This window comes from Sminthopsis crassicaudata, chromosome 4, assembly GCF_048593235.1.
Source record: "Sminthopsis crassicaudata isolate SCR6 chromosome 4, ASM4859323v1, whole genome shotgun sequence".
Lineage (NCBI taxonomy): Eukaryota > Metazoa > Chordata > Mammalia > Dasyuromorphia > Dasyuridae > Sminthopsis > Sminthopsis crassicaudata.
Window position 1 is genome coordinate 276990179 of NC_133620.1, and position 21755 is coordinate 277011933.

General features: G+C 34.7%; 1 protein-coding gene across 1 annotated transcript in view; it reads left to right on the forward strand.

The window, feature by feature from the left end:
- The window catches only part of TRERF1 (transcriptional regulating factor 1), a 279684-nt gene that overhangs the window by 104985 nt on the left and 152944 nt on the right, over window positions 1–21755 (forward strand). The window contains 1 exon segment of the mRNA XM_074310893.1: window positions 1197–1246. The gene's annotated coding sequence lies outside the window, so the exon portion shown is untranslated.

Below are 21755 nucleotides of genomic sequence, written 5' to 3' on the forward strand. Positions count from 1 at the left end.
AGGCACCTTAATCCAACCCATACATGAATAGCAATTCCATCTTTGTAATTTTTAAGTTGGTGATCATCTAGTCTTTTCTTGGTCTTCAAAGTCCATTCCCAGGCTGAATCTGAGTAATCATTTTTTTCCATTTTAGGGAAATACTTGGTTTGATCTCCCTAAGGACATTAAATGGGGTGGTGATGGATTCTATAATATATCTTGTATCATCATAGATAGTCATCTGCATGTTGTTTTCCCCTTTAGACTGTAAATTTGAGGATTGAGGATAATATTTTCACTTCTCTTTGTATAACTAGTCCTTAGCTTACATTGCCCGGTCCAAAGTCATCCTAGTGTTCTAGCATGTACTTTCATTATTCACATTTTAAAAGACATAATTGGATCTGAAATCTCATCTGATTAGCTGTTTCTTCCATTGGTAGAAATTGCAATTCAACCTTGCCTGCCCATTCAATGTGATTCTTTATCCATATTGCAAAGGGGGTCTGTATACTTAAATATGATTTAAGAGATGATTTCTGTGCTGGAGAAATTGGACCATCATTCCTTTCCCTCTCTGTGTGAACAAGATATCTGCTCATATACGTCTTTCATTTTCTTGAGGCTATGTTTTACTCCTGTACCTCAAGCTCCTCACTGAATATAGAATCATACATTTTGAACTGAAGAGGACATTAAAAGTCAGCTCCATTTAGTTAACCAATGCTTAGATTGAAAGAAATCAGGTAATTTGTCCTGTGTCTAAGAATATTTGCATTCATCTCTTTCTTATTCTAGGAAGTAGTTGGGGATTTAGTGCATAGAGTGCTGTGCCTTAGAGTCACAGTCACAGTCACAGAGCCCTGAGTTCAAATCTGGTTTCAGACATTTATTAGCTGTGTTACCCTTTCTTTGACTTAATCCACTGGAGAAATCACTCCAGTATCTATTCCAGGAAAACTTTATGAACATCATGGTTCATAGGGTAATGAAGAGTTGGACATGACTGAACAACAATTTCCTTTATTGTAAGACCAAAGCTGGTTACTCTGTTTCTAGATTCTATGATGTAGCCTACTTTAACCTATCATATTTTTTTTGCCTGCTTTGTGATCTTTATTATGGATTCATATTATGAATATATTAATATGGATTCATGATTATTGCATGATGTTTCAAAATTTCTCTAAAATGGCCTTTCATTTCCCTCACAGATGCTGCCTGTGCAGGAGTCTTAGAAGCTGATCTGCATAATCCTCAACAGGTAATTTTTTGGGATTTTTTCCCCTCCCTTATGTTCAAGCACTTTTCAAGGAGTATCTCTAGCTATGGTTTTATAGTTGCCAAGTTAATTTTGTTTTTTGTTTTCTGTGGCCCCTGGAGCTTTCAGCTCAAACCAGTTACAAAAGAACAGGTGACAGTGGTCTTGGAAATCTGTGGGTTTTTGCTATAAGACGAGGAATGCTTAAGCATCCGAAGCTATTTGTGTATATTTCAGGGTCTTTATAAATAAAGGGAAGAACATTTTCTCCTGCTTCTCTTGACTCAGGAAGAAACAGAGATCCAGAGATTGATTGCCCAATAACACATAATAAGTAAAAAAATGGGATTTGATGTGAGGTCCTCCAAACCCACATCTGTTCCTCTTAACATTATACTAAGGAGTTTGACTCCCAGCAGTATGCTCATCTTGATAATTATGAGGTAGTGTGGCGTGGTGAAAAGAGCTTTCTCTCTGAAATCATAGGATCTGAGTTCATAAATTGTCTGTAATTTCATCCTTAAGTGATCTTGGGCAAATCACTCAACCATTTGTAAAATAAGGGAGTTAAACCTTTGTGGTCCCTTCCTCTAAATCTATTATTATTGGTCAAAAATTAGGAATTGATATGCCTTTGTGTGTATGAAAGACTATTCTCCCTCCCTAGTAGAAACACCCTCTATTACTACAGTTTTAAAGAAGTACATTCAAAGTCTTGAGCTTTTAATTGAACTCCTCCTAAATTTTACTCCACCTCTACTATTCGTACTGTGTTCCCCCAAATATATGATTCATTTCATCTAAGTTAGCCTCCTTGCTTTCCCTGAACACATTGTGCATATTGTTATTTCTATTTTCCTGAACATCATACTCATTACTTCCTGCAGATGTTCGAGAATATTATTTTTTAGTCCAAATTATTTTACTTTAAATTTCTTTTTATCCAGATTCTACTTAAAAAAAAAGTTTTAAATTTCAAATTCTCTCCTCTTCCTTTCCTTCCTGTTGAGAAGGCAAGAGATACAATACCTATTATACATGAATTCATGGAAAACATATATCCACATTTACCATGTTGCAAAAGAAAAAAAAGAAAGCAAGAGAAATAAAGACCGTGGGGAAAAAATAATTCAGTTTCACTCAGAGTTCCTTAGTTCTCTTTCTGGAGGTAGATTTTTCATCACGAGTCCTTTGGAACTATTTATATTATAAATTTATATATATATATATAAATTTATATTATATATAATATTACATATATGATATATTTATATTAATATTATAAAGGGAGTTCAAGAGTCTAGGGTACAGCCATCATATTTGGAGGAGACTGTCACATAGGGCAGCTTCTGCCCAATCCCACTGACCATGCTAACGATAGAATGACTACTGAGCGGGATGAAACTTTGGTCAGATCCATGAGTGCATTTCCATTTTTAACATGAAATATAGGAAAATTAGGTTTTCTCTTGTTTCTCCTGCAGAGTTCTCCTATGATAATTCTCTACTCTCCATTCACCTACAATTCCAATTGAGCTCCCTCCTGAGGCTTTGGAAATAAAGAATTCAGTGGCTTCTAAACTGAATTCCATTTTTTTCAGGCTAAAAACCTATTGTACTGATGTGTAGCTTTCTTTACTCATTTTATCATAGCATCCTGGAGTTGAGGGACCGGCAGTGATGATTTAATTCTGCCTTAATCAGAATTTGAATACATATAATAATTATTGCTACTGGCAGCAGGAGGAACAGTATGATAAGCCATGGTTTACTAATGCCTTTTTTTGTTCTGTTTTTTTGGCATGTACTTTTTTTTTTTTAATTCCCCCCCCCCGCCCCCCCAGATTTATAGCTTATCAGCTACAGAAGGGATTCTAAAGATCACCTCTCAGGAAGTTAACCTTTCTTCCTTTTATATAATTGAGGAAGTTGAAGCATCAAAGATTAAATCTTGCCCAAGGTTCTCCAGGTAACAAGTTATAGTTTTGGGTCTTTTCAGATCTTTGGTATCTTACAACTAATGCCCTTTCCACTTCATTTAGCTCTACCTTTTAAAGTTATGCTTAAATTAGTGTTACTGTTTTTATATTTACATATCTATATCTATCTATATCTATATATCTATATATATGTTGAAGGCAAATTGCTTGGGCTAGGATTTTTTTTATTTTGTATACCCATATACAAAGTGATTTTTGAGTTATTTTTTCCCCTAAAAGTTTACATAATTACATCTACTGCTTCATTCATTCATTCATTCATTCATTCACTTGTATAATTCTAGGAGGGGCATATGAGGCCCAGTGAGGTATATGAGATGTGGAAGATCCATTCCCTATCTTCAAGGAGTTTAAAGCTTAGTTGGGGAGATGAGATATGCAGTGAAATAATCACATAAAGTATATGTGGCAGTGATTCATTGTCAAAATGAATGGAATGTAGTTTACTTCTCATTAATTTGGGTGGTGAGTGGTGATGGGAAGACTGGTCATTTTTAATGAATGAAAAATTTGAACTTTAAATCATTTTTAATAGAAATCAGCTAGTTTCATATGATAATTATAAAATAAAATAAGATGTTTGCCATAATCTGTCAAGTGGCATTTGACATCTATTTGCAGACAACTGGATCTTTTTTTTTTAAATAAATATATAATTTTATTGAATTCTTGTGGATTTGTAAGGAAGTTGAAAACTTACTACAAGAGTCCATGAAGGAATAGACATGCTGTCTTTCAAGAATAAAGGGAAGATGGAAAGAAAGTTTAGAAGACATTATTTCTTAGGCTTTTTTTTTTTTTTTCTGAATGATTTCAAGGAGCAAGAACTTTGAGACAACTAGATCCAGTTATTTTTAAAAAATCCTATAGTTTTGTTTTGGTTTTAATTCTCACTAGCAAGAACTTTTAATAGCTACAAATGGGATCAAAGGATTATAACCTTGGAATTAGAAAAGTCAGAATGACAATGTTTTTGTTTTTTGCATTTGAATCTGTGATTTTATCAGGTGCAAACTACTTCTGGTCTGTAAAACTCTCTTTTACCAATGCAGATCAGAGATTGTATTTTAGTGGATTGTCTTTGAGCTGAGGACTGTGTGGAGGGTGGTGATTGTATAACTGTTGGTGGCTTGCTCACCTTGATAACTAATAAGTGTTGAAAGTGAAGTCTGAACCCATCTAGCTTTCTGTCCACCATATCAAAGGTGTCAAATTCAAATAGAAATGGATCCAAGTGGGCTGCATATTCGCTTAAGGTACAACAAATTAACATAATTTAGGCTGAATATTCTCTTAGGATACTACAAATTACCATCATTCAGAAAACTTGCAAATTTACTTTGTGTATGTGGTATTTTATTGCTATTTATTTTGTTAAACATTTCCAAGTTACATTTTAATCAAGTTTGGGCCTACTTGGGAATTTGGGTAGCCTCTAGCTGCTAGGAGTTTGATGACTCCGTGGTATATTCACTGTGCCTGTCTTTTACTGCCACTGGACTCAATTTTAATGTGTTTATATGTTGGCCCTGAATGAGGTCTTTTCATTGAAAGCTCCCTATACTTAATATAACAACAATGATGTTTCATCAAATGTCCCCATATATGCAACCACTTAATTTTTGTGTTTCTGAGTATGTGCACTGTTGTGGGAAGTGAATTAATCTTTATTGTAGAAAGATCTCCTGTCATTGATGATCCCTCTTGGTCAAAGATCAACAAGCATTTATTAAGCATTTTCTATGAGCCAAACAAACATAATGAGATTGGCTAACACAAATCAGTAGTTTTGATTTAAGATCATAGAAACTCAGATTTAAAACAGAAAGGCATCCTTGAGCTCATTTAATCCAACTATTTTATATATAAGGAAACATTGAGATTTGCCCCCTTGAATTAATTTTGCTTTAATAGAAGCATGTAAAAAATAGTAAAAATAACTTGAAAACTAAAAAAACAAAAAACTCACCAAAAAAGCTAATTACATTGTAGAATGGGGATTATAACCAATTGAATTAGTTTTTGAAGCCAAATATGAGTGTAATCTATTTATAACAGTTTTATCACTAAGCTACAGAATGTGTTGCTATATTGATTGGAGTTAACATTGCCAAGATGGAAGCTAGTGGGGAAGCTGGCTTCCTCAGCTTGGGTTACAACACCACCCACACAGTAAACCCCAGGCCATGTCATCATACTGGTGTCATCAAGGGATTATCTCAGTGTGGTGAACTGCAAGCAGTTGGCTTGCCAATCTTGGGTTTGGGGTACAACCCTGGACTTTACACAGTGGCTGTTCTTTTGTGAGTAAAGTCTCCAAGGACTCATGGCATTGTGTCCTCCTTACACCTCTGCTTCTTCAGAGCCTGGTCCTGGCCCTGGCTTTCTCGGTTACTGTCACTGACACATTGTTTTATGGTTTCATATTTAAGACCTGGAGGAAGTGGTTTCACTAGCCCCTTGCCCCCCCCCCCCCATTCCTTCAGTCATTATCATTATCATCATCAGTAGTGCTGCCGGGTACTGTTCTAAGCATTTTACAAATATTCACTTGATGCTGACAGCAATTCTGGGAGGTCAGTGCAATTATTATCCTCACTTTACAGATGAGGAAACTGAGACCAACAAAATAATTGACTTTCTCAAAGTCACAGAGGTGGCAGGTATCTGAAACTGAGTTAGAACTTGGGGCTTCCTGAGTCCAGGCTCCTCACTCATCACTGTGCCACCTTTCTAATTATTGTTTGCTCTGGAGCACACGTGTATAAATGCTAATCTGTGTGACCTTGGACAAATTACCCACCTTCCATGATACCCATAAAACACAGAGGTTAGACCTTCTTGCTTTAGTTCTGTGATCTCATCACAGCCACCTATGTGCAAGGTTTGTTTCCTTCTGTTTCATTGCCTTGTCTCTTTTCTCTCCCCCACCCTGCTTCCTGTGACCAGTGGCATACATGTGTGAGATAGGGGTGGAAAATTGCAGAATTGTAGGTTTAGTGCTTGCAGGGACCTTAGGGGTCATGGAGCCCAGTGTTCTTGTTTTACTGGCCCACAGCAATTATGAATGGCCCATGTAGCAAAGGAGGTTGTTAAATGAACCTCCTGACTCCAAATTCAGCATATATCATACCGTGTTCTAGTCTTAAGCCAGCAGGGTAGATTCCATGATGATAGAGAATGAATTTTGTCCAATATGAGTGTTTTTGATCATTTGTAAATTTTAGTCTCATATCACCATATCTTCTTTGACATTTCCAACAGAACGTGCTATTGTTATCTCAAGTACTTCATGGCCAAACCAATTCCATTCCTCTTCTGAGCCTCTGTTTCTGTCAAAGGCACAAACATCCTTCCACAGACACCTGGAATATTGGTATATTCTTTCCAATATTCTCATCTGAGTATGAATAAATATCCTTATACAAGTGGTGTGTGTGTGTGTGTGTGTGTGTGTGTGTGTGTGTGTGTGTGTGTGTGTGGAGAGAGAGAAATCGGTTTATATTTATGAGCATATATATGTATCACATATCTGATATGTCTGTATATATATCCTATATCCTAATATAAATTCCTCCTTATATGAGAATGCATATTCACACTCATCCCACATATTCAGTTTTCATTGCCAAATCTTATTGTTTCTAAATCTACAACATCTCTTGTCTTATTACCCTTTTTCTCTTGGCTCATATAAGCTCATTCCCTCAGTCAGGTCCTCATCATTTCAAAGACTTTTGCAACAGTCCCCTTCCTGGCTTTCCTGCTTTATCTCTCCCTATTCTTCAATTTATCTCCTGAAATGATTTTCCTAGAGATGATCTCCCATCTCTACCTCAGTAAAGCCCAGTGGCTTCCTTTTACTTGAGGATCAAATATAAATTCTTCAGTTTGATGTTTGAAGCTATTTATGATCCAGTACCATTCCCCCAATCTTTCTGGTGTCTTATTTTATGTATACCTCTAATATATACTATGTTCCATCCAAACTGGTCTTTTTGATGTACTTTCTCCATGGTATTTTATTTCCTTTCTCTGTATCCTGAGATCCTCTCATTATTCATTTCTGTCTCTTAGAATACTCATTTTCCTACAAGGAAGGAAGATCCCATCTTCTATATGAAAGTGTTCCTGATCCCATTACCTTTCCCCAAATAACCCTTTATCTATTTTGTACATACTTGTCTGATGCTACCCCTGGCCAGAGTCATCTTGAGGGCAAGGGACTATTCCATCTTATATTTTTGTTTTTTTGACTACCAGAATGTCTGTTTGGTACATAATTTATGCTTAACAAATACTTGTTGATTGATTTATTGATTGTCCAATGTTTTCTTGGGATAAGTGCCTGATCTCTGTTCTGTTTATTGACTGGATGGTTCATTCATTCATTTACCTAGTCAATGGTTACTTATTTCATGAGGCCTTCTGTCTCTTGGTAAGGACCAGCTGTCTGGAAATCCTTGATTGGGACAGTAACGTGGAAAGCACTAATCCTAGCTGGAAGCAGGATCATGATACAAGGGGCACCTCAAGATCATTGAATGTCCAAAAATGTGTTTGAGTGTTGCCTTTTCCATTTGCTAAGTTAGTTAACCTCTAAGGGCCTCAGTTCCATCTTTTGTCAACTGAGAAGATTTGACTTGATTGATGCTTCCTTTGAGGTCAGACAGTCTGTGATTCAAGTGTCCCTGCCTATTCCTCATCAAGGCTTTCTTGCCTTAAACAGATGAACAATTTTTAGCTCTGCGGGATATAAAACAATAAAGTATCTTGCACATAGAAAATAATGTGTTTTGTTGGATTAGATTGGTTTGAATTAGGAAGCAAAGGAAGATGATTGTTTTTTGGATTCCATGTCTTTGACTTAGAGGCAATAGTTATATAACTTTTATCTTTATTTTTCAAGTTTTATAAGTAACCTTTTTTTATTTTACACCAGAAAACCCTTCAATAGCTTTAGTGTTTCTGTCTTACTGAAAATTTCAACACTGACAATTTGTATTTTTATTTTTTTGTTAATGTTACCTGTTTCCTGAGTATGAAGTGAACCCTTAAAGTTGTTTTGATTTACATTTCTCTATTATTGATGATTTGAATCCATCTTTCATATGTATATTACTTGTTGGGGTAATTTTTCTTCCGAGGTGTATTTGGTCAAAAGATATGAACAGACATCAGTGGAATTAGGTTTCATTGTTTGCCGACAAAGTTTGTAAAATTAAACAAAGTCGATTTAGTATACCATGACAACTTATATGCTGCCTGACCTTCCCCAATGCTCTTATAATTCTAAAGAGAGTAGTTGGATTTTTAAAAAGAAAAGCACTTGAACATAAGGTGTGGGGAAAACAAATGCTTTCTATAGACTAATTGAAAGGCATTGCTTTGGCACCTTGGGCCTACCATCAATATGGAGCAAATTTTTCCTTTCCAAAATAGTCCAAGCTTGTCTTGCTGCTGGAATTGCTACAAGGTGTATAAACAGGTTTTTTGCCTTTCCATTAGAGTAACCCCAAAAGCAATCAGTCAGTACAGTTTATTCAGTCCTGACTTGTGCATCCACAGTTTGACAATATGGACAGTGGGCATTCATACTTGTAGAAACAACTGTGTCTTGGAGCTGCCAAAAAGTATGCTTTTTAAAGCTGCTTTGCCAGACTGATTTAAAAAGAACAGCAAACACCCAACAACTGGGGACCTGAAAAACATAAACATAGCATTAGTCATTTTGCTTTAAGTTCAATTACTCCCCAGATACTGGGACTATTTGGCATTATTCCAAACAGGTAGTATCTTGGAGCCATCTGGTAATTAAAAGTCCAAGGGCTTAAGAAAGCTACTTTTTATCAAATAGGAATTTATCCAGAACATGGATGGGGATGTGGCTATTTCAATAAAATTGTTTTCCTTTGTAACATATATAGTTTATACATTCAAAAATTATTCTGAGAAGGAATTGTAAACTTTACCTCACTGCCAAAGGTAGCAGAGGTCTGTGTGAGTGGGTGGGGGAACTCCATAATATAAAAAGAGTTAACTTTTAGTGTAGAACAACTGACTAGAATCTGTAAGATGAGTTTGCCCTTCATTGTGGAATTATGGAAGTGATGACAGAGATTAGGAAATGACTTGGTGCTGCAGATATAAAACTGTTATGTAGACTAATTTAGCTGTATAAAACTCTCACACACTGTTAGTCTCACCCACATTATTCCATGATCTAAACACTGGACTAATGATCAGAGTACCAGTGGTCAATTTGTTCTTTAAAACTGCTATTCCTCAGGGATGTTAGTATTTACACTAAATATCTCTTAGCTCTTTTCTACGACTATTTTCTGGGATTGAATGAAGTTAATGAAAGGATGAAGGGTAAGATATTGTCATCCTCATATACTAAATAGTTTTCATGGGAAAAGGCAGTAAATATGACCTAAGCTGCTTTGTTTGAGATCAGCATGTTGCAGCATAATTTAACAATGAGATTCATACTATATGATCATTGTTTGCCTATTATTACACAAAAAATGGCAACCATCACCAATCACCATCTAAGGAAGGAGCAAGTTTTAAAGAGAAAGGTTTAAAAATCAGGGCAAAGCTATTAGAGAAATGAAGTTTAGAAGAGTTTTCTCAGATAAAGTACTGAAATTAATAAATGGGGGTAGGAGGGTGGAATATTCTTGAGGATTTTTAGGAGTAAGGTTGTTGCTCACCTGCCTTTTCAGAGTAGTTTAGGTTAAGTCTACCTGAGTCAGAAGGATGACTTAGATGAACCCCCAATTTCCTCATCTTTAAAATGAGGATAGTAATCTTTGAGCTGTTTCATAGGGTTTATTTGAAAAAAAAAAACACCTTAAAGCATCACTTAATTAACTAATTAAATGTGAATTCTTACTCAGTATTGGTATTTGGGCTTGGCTTTTTAGACTGAATTTATTTATCATGTGAAGTCTTTGCATCTTAGTCCTGTCATATTAGATGACATTTACTGAATTCTCTAGGGCAGAAGGACCCCTTTAAAGCTGATCTTTAATAAGGAAGTGAAGAAAATAATTATCCTTCTTATTACTATTATGCTTTAAATTTTCTTACAGGGAAAATTTTGTAAGTGATGAAGGGATTTAAGTTAACAAGAACAAGAGGTCACTCCAGAGGGTTTAGAAGGAACTTGGATGGATTTTCTGCATGGATAAAGCCTTTTCTGGGTTAGAGGAATTACATCATGGTAGATATTTGACATCATGATAAAGCAGTGAACTTGGTATTAGGTGATATAGTTACAAGGTCTGGCTCTTACGTTTATTTTTAATTTTTACAATTTTTAATAAAGTTAACCTTTTAACTTTAACCTTTTACTTTTTATTTGTTTTCAGGTATGTGAATATGTGCTCTTCCTCTCCTTTTAAAATATTTAAAAATTCTGATACTAATCAACACTAAAGCAAATATTTTTATATACATAGAAGAGAAAAAGAGGCTTGTATACAAAACTGTGATTCTCTTATAGTCAGATTTTTTTTCTAAATATGTAATGAATTCATCATGTAACATTCAAAGTTGTCTTGCTGGTCTCTCATTCCTTCTGGGTTTCCTTCTGTTCTCTTCTGTGCATTAAAAAATATTTCAATAGCCTACTTTTCTCCCTCAACTCACTCTGGTGGTCATCTCCTTCCATTTTCCCTCTGGTCCAATTAAAAAAAAAAAAAGAAAGAGAAAACCCTACTTGTAAATATTCATAGTCAAACAAAACTGATTCCTCCATTTGCCACATCAAAAAATGTATGTCTCATTTTATATCCTGAGTCCTATCATCATCTCTCTGTTGGAAGAGAGATGCTTATTTCATCATCAATCCTCTGAAATCATAAGTTGTCATGGGCATTAATTCTTAAGGCTTCTATAGTTGTGTGTGTTTGTAGCTGTTTTGTAATTATTGTATAAGTGTATCATTACCCTTGTAACTCCAGCTCCTAGTACAATACCTTGCACATAGTAGGCGTTTAATATTCTGAATTAAATTGGGAAAATCATTTTCCCCTTTCATGCCACAGTTTCCCCATTAGCAAAATAGGGTTAATAATACTTGACTGATTTACCTTTTGAATTGTAGAGGGAAGTGTAAAGGGATAGGAAATTTAAGATTTCACTGATCCAGGGAACTCCTATGTTTGGGATACTATTTCAATAATTGTGTCCCAAAGTATCCTATAAATGTGAGGTATTGGAGAGTGCTTTATTTATTTTTTCATTATGCTATATTAAGGTCATTCTTGGGTAGGCGGTACAGTGCCATGTACTCAGAACAACAGTACTCAAAGTGTGGTTCAGAAACCCCTGGGAATTCTTAAGGCCCTTTAAAGAAGCAGTATGAAGGACAAAACTTTTTATACCAGTATGTTATTTGCTTCTTAAAATACTCCTTCATTTTCCAATTACATATATGTGAGAATGCATTTTCTTTCTATACTTCAACCAAAATAACATAACAGATTGAATGTAGAAGATAAGAAAATTTCTCTGAAGTTAGATTTAAAGAGAGTTGCAAAAGTATATAAAGAAATGATACTTTTCTTACCAAATATTTTTTGAAAACATTATTTTTCATAAAAATGTTATTTATGTCAACATGTAATAATAGGCTTATTGTTTTAAATGAATGAATAATTAAGTATATTAAATGATTAAATAAATTAAATTTAAGATATATATGTACATATATGTACATAAATATATACATTTATACTTTTTACAAATTTTCTATTATCTAAATGATACATTCAAAATGTTTTAAAAACATTTATTTATTTTATTTTCTTAATACATTTCAATAGATGTAACCCACACAAACAAAAAAGCTTTTTGGTATCCTTACTAATTTTAAAAGGGGTAATGGGTTTCTGAGACCAAAAAAGTTTGAAAGCTGATGGTCTGTTCTGAAGGCCTGGAAAAACCAGGGTTCTTGTCATGTTCAGTAGCTGCCTCTCTTTGTAACCTTTGGTAACTGGCATGAACCTCTATGGGTCTCGGTGGCTTCATTTGTGGAGCCTGGCTTAGGGTTTGGGCTGGTGGCTAGATAATCTTTCAAATTCCTTCCAGCTCTCACATTCCATGATTCTCTGAAGATGTCTGGAAGGCATTCTCTTAGATCTAGTGCCCATGCTGACATGTATCAGTCAGTGGAAAAAATTAATCCCTGTGGTATCACATGCCTTTTAAGTGATTCATAAAAGAAATCAATCCAATATATATTTCTGTTCTGGATAGAAGGCATTAAGCATCTAATAGGATTAAGAAGAATCTCATATGATTTCCCTCTAAAACGCAAATGCTATACCACTTTTAATTGGAGTGACAGAATTAAATTTCTCATCTTAAATTAGATTTTCGAGTAAACTTCATTTGGACCTAAATGATTATAGGGAATTTAAATAAATAAATTGATCTTTTCCATATTGGTTCTCTTGGCCATTCAGTTTTAACCATAAAAGGAATCCCCAAAGAATATAAAGTGACTTCTCTCTTTACAGAGGTGGAACACTGTCAGTTTGGAACATTGTATTATTTGTCACATTTTGTTGATATGTTGGTTAGTTTTACTGTTTTTTTTCCTTTAAACATTTTTTAAAAATTCATTTTGAATTTAAATACCAAAGGACAACAAAAAAGAGCATTTCCATGTACAGAGTATATAAAAAGGATTCAGTATAAAACCATGGATTTCCATTTCAGGTTATTTGGTTTTTTTGGAAAAACTGTTTACAATAAATACCATACGTTGTTTTCAAAGCTACCCTACTTTTTACTAGAACTTCTTTCTAAGTTTTCTTTTGTTCTCTGTCGTGCACTTTTAATTTTTTTCTTCCTAAGCTATGTATAAAACACATGATTTTTAAAAGACTAAAAAAGGGAAGGATAAGAAGAGACAGAATATTGGAAAGTGACAGTGATGTTTAAAAAAGGGGCTGAGTGACAGGAACTGGATCTTTGCTTTTGTTGGTATAGGGAGCTCCTTCAGGGTGAGGAAGTGTTCTCCTCCCTTTGAAGATAATTTAACACCACCTGCTTACTGTCTTAAGGAATTGTAAAACACTGAGAGATGACTTGCCCTGAGTAACATAATGCTAAGTCTGGCTCTCTTCCCAACGCTTCATGAAATATTTAAAAAGATTTTTTTGAGAAGAACTTTAAAAGTTCATTTGACTTATCCAGGTTAAAATGTGGAGGAAGAATTTAAAACTATATCTTAAAAATTCTGCTTAGTCTAATTTGTTAAGATATATCTCAATTCTGAAAAAAAAATTATTGTAATGATGGCAGTATTTATGTAGTGCTTTAAGGTTTAACAAAGTATTTTGTAGTTGTTAATCTCATTTTATTCTCATAACAGTCCGAAGAAGGCAGATACTGTTATCATCCCCCTTTTACAAGTGAGGAAACAGAGGCATAGATTAAGTAATTTGCCCAGTGTTACATGGTAGGAGATGTTTGAATAGAATTTGAACCCCCCAGTCTTGTTTTCTATACACTGTACCACCTAGTTGCTTCTGAATTTTTGTTATACTTGTAGTCAATATTACACATCAGTTTATATAATTATATAATTTATATATATATATATATATATTATAAATGTAATAAACAATTGTTTATTCTTAGCCAGTATTAATTGAGTAAGTCACTTTACTGCTGTTTGCTTCAATTCCTCATCTATAAAAGAGATTATAATAGCACTTACCTTTACCTATTGTGGGGATCAAATGAGGTAATGATTATAAGCTCTTAGCACAGTGTCTGGCATGTAGTAGGTGTTACATAAATGTTGGTCATTATTACAACGTTTTTTTGGTAAAAGTTTCTTTTGGAGTAAATTCTATTTCTACATATGAGAGAAATGTACTTGAATTTCTTTCAATGTACAATTTTCTAAAATAATTAAGAAAAATGACATTAAAGAGGCATTTCAAGTGATTGTACTCTTACAGTTCAGTAGTTTTATGTTGAAATGGGTCTGTATCTGCTTTTAATACATTACAGTATTTTCCATTGTTACTGATGTTTTGATATTTTTCAAAGTTCTTTTTATTGTCCCTCCCCCAGTTTGATTTTATTTTTTAAATTACTTCATATAAGTTATTTTAAAAATTTGATATTCATCAGCACTTATTTTCATCAATACACTATTTATTACTGTACCATTATTTGTCCAGCCATCTCTTAATTGTTAAACTTCATTTTTCCCCTACTTTTAGTATTACAAACATCTGCTGTGAACATTTTCATATAGGATTAAGGACATGTAGGTGCTGTGCATAGAGTGTCAGGCCTGAGGTCAGGTGGAAGTGTCTTCAAATCTGGCTTCAGGCTCTTACTAGCTTGTCTGATGCTCTGTTACTTAACCCTGTTTGCCTCAGTTTCTTCATCAGTAAAATGAGCTGGAGACAGAAATGACAAATCACTCTAGCATCTTTTGACCAGATAAAAAGAGTCAACTGAACAACAAAAATTCAGGTCATTCAAAGATAGGCTTTTTCTATATAACCTCTAGAATGAAAAATGGGATTATGTATATTCAAAGGATTTGAATCCTTTGGATTTGTCCTTACTCTTTCCAAATTGTTTTCCAAAATTACTAGATTATTTGGAAGTTAACCTACAAAGACACATGATACTTAAAGAACTACAACTAAAAACACTTATAAATATAAGAAAATCAGAATAAATAGATATTCATAGGTCTTTTGCATTCTGCTAGTCAGTGAGCAAAGATTTATTAAATTTCTTCTATGTAGCACTACAAATGCAAATAAAAAGAACAAAACAATTGGGAAGTTTCAGGGATTCTGAAGTATGTGATGGGACCCCATAGATGGTAGCATTTTCTCTGCATCTTCTCCATAGTTTAAAGATTGAGAAAGTTGGCCTGGGCACTGAGAGGTTAAGTTCCTTGCCCAGGGTCACACAGTATTTGTCACTACCCAATTTGAACTCAAGTCTTTCTGATTTCAAGGCCTGCTATCCATTTTCTAGCTGCAATAAAAAATGTTGAATAAGAACATTTCATTTCTTTTGAGCAGCACTAGTAAAACTTGACAGGCTGGTGGAAGGAAGAAGTGTTGTAATTGAGAACTCAAAATACAGGGTTGGGCTAGTCTGTAAATTTCCATTATCCATGATCCTCTGACCTCTGCTTCTGATAAGAGAATTAGCTTTTCTTATGATTTGAAAGCAAGAGTTAATGCAAATTTATTTTAGGTATTTGTCTAGAATATAGAATATTTGTGCAGAAAATTATTTATTATTAGGATAATAGAAGACTTATTGGAAATTTAGCCACTCTAAGTTACTATAGGACAGTGATTCTGAAACTTTTTCAAATATGAAGAGGCCTTTTTATTTTTAGTCTTAGTTCATATATATATATATGTATATAAATTTTGTTGATTTTAGTTTTTTATATGAGCAGTTTTCCAGGTTGACCCCTCATTGAGCCTTCCTTATAACAAAGAAAAACATAAAACCATGAGACAGAGTGATTTTTTGCAATATTCTGCACTTAAAGAGGGGCTCTTTTATTCTCAAAAAATTTCCTGAACATCCTCTTCCCTTCATAATATTTGCATTATTAGTATCATCTATAGAGCTAGAAGCAACTTCAAAAGCAGCCTCCTTCAACCCTGAAAATTTAGAGCTGGAGAATTAAGGCCTGAGGAAAATTAATGATTTGCTAAGTCACAGAGTTAAGTAAGCATCAGAAGTAAGATTTGATTCCAGGTCCTCTGACTCCTGAGCCTTTGTCCTTCCTGAATACTAATTAACTTGTTAACATCTATTGATTTTGAAAAAAAATCATAATGACCAAAAACTGGTTTATTAATTATAATAGCAACATTGAAAAACTTTAAAAATTCAATGAAATAAGCATTTATTAAGTACCTACTATGTGGAAATCACTAATGATATAAAAGTGGAAATGAAACTCTCGTTTTTGTGTGAGAAAATTTTCAGTCTACAGAAGGTATGTTTGCTTAAGTTCTCCAAATTATTTAAGGAGATGAATACCATAACTCTATTTACCACAGGTTAGTAACCTATGTTGGCGGTTCTTATTTTATTTTTCTTGTTTTCCTTCGTGCATATATTTTATCTTAGAACCTGTAACCTTTGAACATGTTTCCTGACATTGAAAGCTTATTTTGCCTTCTTTTGGAATATTTGCTGCCCTCAGTTTTTTTTTTTTAATATTTTTTTATTTTATTTTATAATTATAACATTTTTTGACAGTACATATGCATGGGTAATTTTTTACAACATTATCCCTTGCACTTACTTCTATTCAGATTTTTTCCCTTCCTCCCCCAACCCCCTCCCCCAGATGGCAAGCAGTCTTATATATGTTAAATATATTACAGTATAATTTAGATACAATATATGTGTGTAGAACCGAATTTTTTGTTGCACAGGAAGAATTGGATTCAGAAGGTAAAAATAACAGTTTACATTCATTTCCCAGTGTTCCTTTTCTGGATGTAGCTGGTTCTGTCCATCATTAATCAATTGGAATTGGATTAGCTCTTCTCTATGTTGAAGAAATCCACTTCCATCAGCATACATCCTCGTACAGTATCATTGTTGAAGTGTATAATGATCTTCTGGTTCTGCTCGTTTCACTCAGCATCAGTTGATGTAAGTCTCTCCAAGCCTCTCTGTATTTCTCCTGTTGGTCATTTCTTATAGAACAATAAGCTGCCCTCAGTTTTAATGAAGATGCTGTTCTTGACCTATCACAGAGCTATATGTCCAGCCCTTATTGTGGCCCAAGCTTCAGTCAAGGAAGGAACAACTAATTGGCTATTTATACATGGGTATTTCATACTCATACCCATAGATATCACAAACTCAATCCATCAAAAAGTTTATTCCTTTTTGTTGGTGTCTTCTATTTTGTTTTTATTTATCTCTGTACAATTTTAGTCTTCCCCTTGCATCATGTCTCCTGTCTCCCGTGGAATATAAGCTTCTTCAGGGTAGAAACTCTTTTTCTTGTATCCTCATGACCTAGAAAAGTACAATGAGGATGTTTTCTATTACTTTATTTCACTTGGCTTATGTTCCTTTATCACTTATGCTAGAAAATGTCCAGTGTAGGGAAGACCTATGCATATGAAGAAATAGGAGAAACTTTTGTCTGAGTTTTTCTTCCACCTGTCCTCTCCACTTCCAACTTCATCTCAGATTTGGCATATATACTTAAAGAAGGATTGAACCAGAAAATTACCTTCAAAATTAATAGTGGAAATAGCATTATACTTGAGTGTCAGTCCAGGTTGGCCAGAGCTATAATATGGAATGGACAGTAATAGAAATCAGTTAGCCAATAAGCATTTATTAATTTCCTTTTATTAAATACATTAAATACCTATTATTTTCCAGGCACTTGCTAGGGTTAAAGGTGAAAAAGACAGGCCCCACTCTCAAGGTGCTCACATTTTAATGGGGCAAGGGGAAAGAGACAGCAAGCAAGCAACTGTGTACATGCAAATTATATGTAGGATAAATTGGAGATAACCAATTGAGGAAGGCACCAGGATTATGGGAGATTAGGGAAAGGCTTCTTATAAGATGTAAGATTTTAGCTAGGATTAAAGGAGAATCCAGGAAGGCAGGAGACAGATATGAAGAGAGAGTATGGAATAGCCAGAAAAAATTCCAGAAGCCCAAAGATGGAGTGTCTTATTTTTCCATCAATAAGAAGAGGGGTCGGGTTGGGATGGGGTGGGAAGTATAAAAAATCTGGAGTAGGGTGTGTGTTCCTTTAGAAGAACTTTTTGTTAAATTTTGGTAGTTCTTTGCAAATCATCCTGGTTTGTTTCTCATATGCTAGTTCTCTAAATAGAATGTGAAGGACCGTATTAACTATGGTTTCTACATAGTACAATGTGCACGCCTTTTGCGTACATTAGGTGCTTGGTTAAACCTGACATTTTTGAATGAATGAAATGGTTTGGAATAGACTGATGTGTACAGCCACAGCACAGGGAACAGCTGCATGTTCTGACCATGAATGAGGAGCTGTAATTGAAATGACTTCAATTAGAATATGTACAGGAGATTGTGGATTTCATTAGGCAGTGCAGATGGCTCCATTGATGATGATCAGAATAAGGGGTGTGTGTGTGTGATTTAATAACTAATATTAATTGCAATCTTTTGTATACCAAGATGAGGCTCCCAACCCACCATCTGTAGGACACTATTAAGGGCCAAATGTGGAATTGTTTTTTTCCAGAGCTTTGGTGGATAATATTCTTTATCACATCATCCCTGTATGACCATAGATCTAGAGTTGGACAGTCAGAGGATTCCTAACAATCATTCAAATCACCAGCATTTATTAAATGCTTGTTATGTGCCAAGGATATGCTAAGTTCTTGTCTTCAAGGAGGTTGCAATTTAATGGTTAGAAACAACATGAAACCACACAGACAAAACAAGCTATCTATAGGATTTATTTAAAAAAAGAAAGACACTAGAATTGAGAACGATTGAGAGAGACTTCCTTTAGAAGGCAGGATTTTAATTGGGACTTAAAAAAAGCCAGTTTAAGTAGTTAGAGTGGAAGAGGAAGAATGATCCAGACATGGGAGGACAGCCAGAGAAAATGGCCAGAGCAGAGAGATGGAATGTGTTATTCATGGAACAGCCATGTGGTCAGTGTCACTAAGATCTTAGCGTCAGGCAGTAAAGTGTGAAAAGATTTAAAAGGTAGATTATAAAGGCTTTGAACACTAAATAGATCACTGTGTATTTACTCTTGTACAATGTAAGAAGATAAGGAATTTATCAGAGGAGAAAAGAAAGATGTTTCAAAGTCTAGCAATAACTTAGAAAATGGAGGAAGAGAGGTAGTGAGGAATCCAGTGTGATATCTAGGTAGTGAGCTTGAGGGAACTAGAAAGATAGTATTGCACTCTACTGTAATTATTAAAAAAGAGTTTTCCTAGATACATTTAACAAAACCATTTGCTTTGCATACAGCCATGGGGGACTGCATACAGTGAGTATATATGTTCAGTTTGTAAAGGGAGTTACTCACCGTTGGTTGAAATAGATTGGATGACTCCAGCACTGATTTCATGTCGATGGAGACTTAGTGTACACTCCCAGTGCCTTACACCGCACAGTTCCTTTAAGGCTAAAGTTATTTTTCAATTTTATATAATTCTTAAGATTCCATTTTAAAATAATGTCTAATTTAGCATTTTTATGCAAATGCCAATGAAGCATGGGTCATTTTATATTTTATATTTTGTTCCAGTAACTATCACCAAGTGGGTAGCTGCTTATGATAAGTTTTTGCAAATTTACTTTCCTGGTCCTTGGAAACTGGTTTAATCTATTGCTGGGATCTTAATTAAAGCAGTAGTGCTCAGTAATTCAGGTGGATCCCATATGTTGACCCTGTGGAATGAATGGGGAAGAGTCCATTAATGGTTCAAAGTCAGTGTAGGAAGAAGTATTGATGGAGTGTTCTAAGAATCTGTTTTGGAGCCTCTTGATCACATTTTTATCAGTGTCTTAGATAAGGGCAGAGATGTCACAGTAAACAGATTTGAAAATGCCTCCAAGTTGGGAGAGTTAATTAACACATGGAACAGTAAACTCTAAAATACACAATGCACTTGTCAGACCTGAGCATTGGGCTGAATCTGGCAAAATGAAATTCAGTAGGGAGGAATGTAAAATCTTTAACTTGTAAGTTTATACATATGAGGTGTTCTCCTATTTACCTTTATCTCTTAAAATATCTAGTCTCCTTCACTGTTTAGCTCGTGACCATCGAGTTAGTTACATAGCCTTGGAATCTTTGGGAAAGGGAAAAATCTTCCCCTTTTTTATATTCCCTCAACTTGGCATCAAGACTGTGCACCCCAGGCACCTTAGGAATGGTCCCCTAAGCTGATGGATGATAATTTGAATTTTTGATTCAGATTTGAAAGGGTTAACTCCTTCATTTTACAGAGGAGCAAATTGAGACCCAGAGAGTTTAATTAAGGACTTTTTCTTCAAAGTCACATCCAGGCTTTTAACCCAGGTCTGGCTCCAAATTTGATGCTCTTCCCTCTATACCATACTATCACCACCAATCAACAATTACTTAAGCATGTACTATGTGCTAGGTTTTGATGCTACAATTTTACAGGTTTTAGATACTGGTTATACAATGTGGAAAAAGTCCCTGAACCATAGGGGCTCATAATCTAAAGGGGATAAGAAGTGGGGAAAATAAACCAATGCTTGAATTGAAGCCCAAATCTTTTTATATATCATATTGCCAATACAAAGAGCATTGGATTTAGATCCAGAAGGTCTGTGTTTGAATCATGACTCTTTTATTTACAAACTGAGTGATTTTATGAAACTTAATTAATCACATGGAGATCCTCCATTTCCTGTGAAGGGGGTCTCTAAATTCTTTCCAGTTCCAAAATCCAAATGTGTCATGATCCTGACTCCAAATTCATTATTTTCCCCTCTATGATAAGATAGCTATAAAACAAACAAACAAAGAGCAGAGTCACTCAGAAATGACCCTGATTAAAAGGCTTTCCCTTTCCAGCATTTTTATAGTATTGAGGTCCAACTAGCTATTTCATCTATGGCCTTTAATAATGTTATGGAAGAAAAGGCAATACTTTCACATACTAATAGAGACATTCATTGTTTTTTCTAGAAGAAAAAGTGAATTGGTTATCATTGTTTCATAACTAAAAGCAAAATGATACCATTTATGAAGGACACTGGTTATCTCTGACCCTTGTTCTCAGTCAGATTGCCTGCTTCTGGGTTTAAGAATTTAACTGTGTAATCTCAGGCTAGGTGTCCCTTTTGAGTATTAGAGCCCTGTTGTGGTAAGATCTGAACAGATATATTGGATCAGGATTACAGAGAATTATGAATCATTCTTGAAATGAAAGTGGCCTGAAACAAGTGAGTAATTTCTGTATTACTGTACAGGTAGATATCTGTTCAGTTGTGACTTGCAACTCCTCTCTAATTTCTAATTTTGAGTTAGATGTTGTTGTTTATTAGTTCAAGATTTTGAGCCTTTTCTTCACTCTTCTCAAACTTATCTTGAACATATCCATTGCACAGCATTTAAAGTACAGAATTCTGGTTGAATATATTTGATATATATCAGTCTTTGATAGGGAAGGAATCCTGGATTTGGAGTCTGATGACAAGAGAAGAGTTGAACAACTACTTCTGCTTACTTTTACTGTGTGATGATGGGCTAGTACCTTTCAGGGTCTCTGTTTCCCCATGTCTCAGATGGAAACATCAATATACTCAACACCAACACATCTCAGGGTTGTGATAAGGGGAACATTTGCAAATGAGAACTATTATTGCTGAAATGAATCTATGATCTCATAGACTGAAAAGTTTCCTCTAATAGTATAGATTACAGTCCATCCTTGATTGTCAATCTTCTGGAACTTTTATCC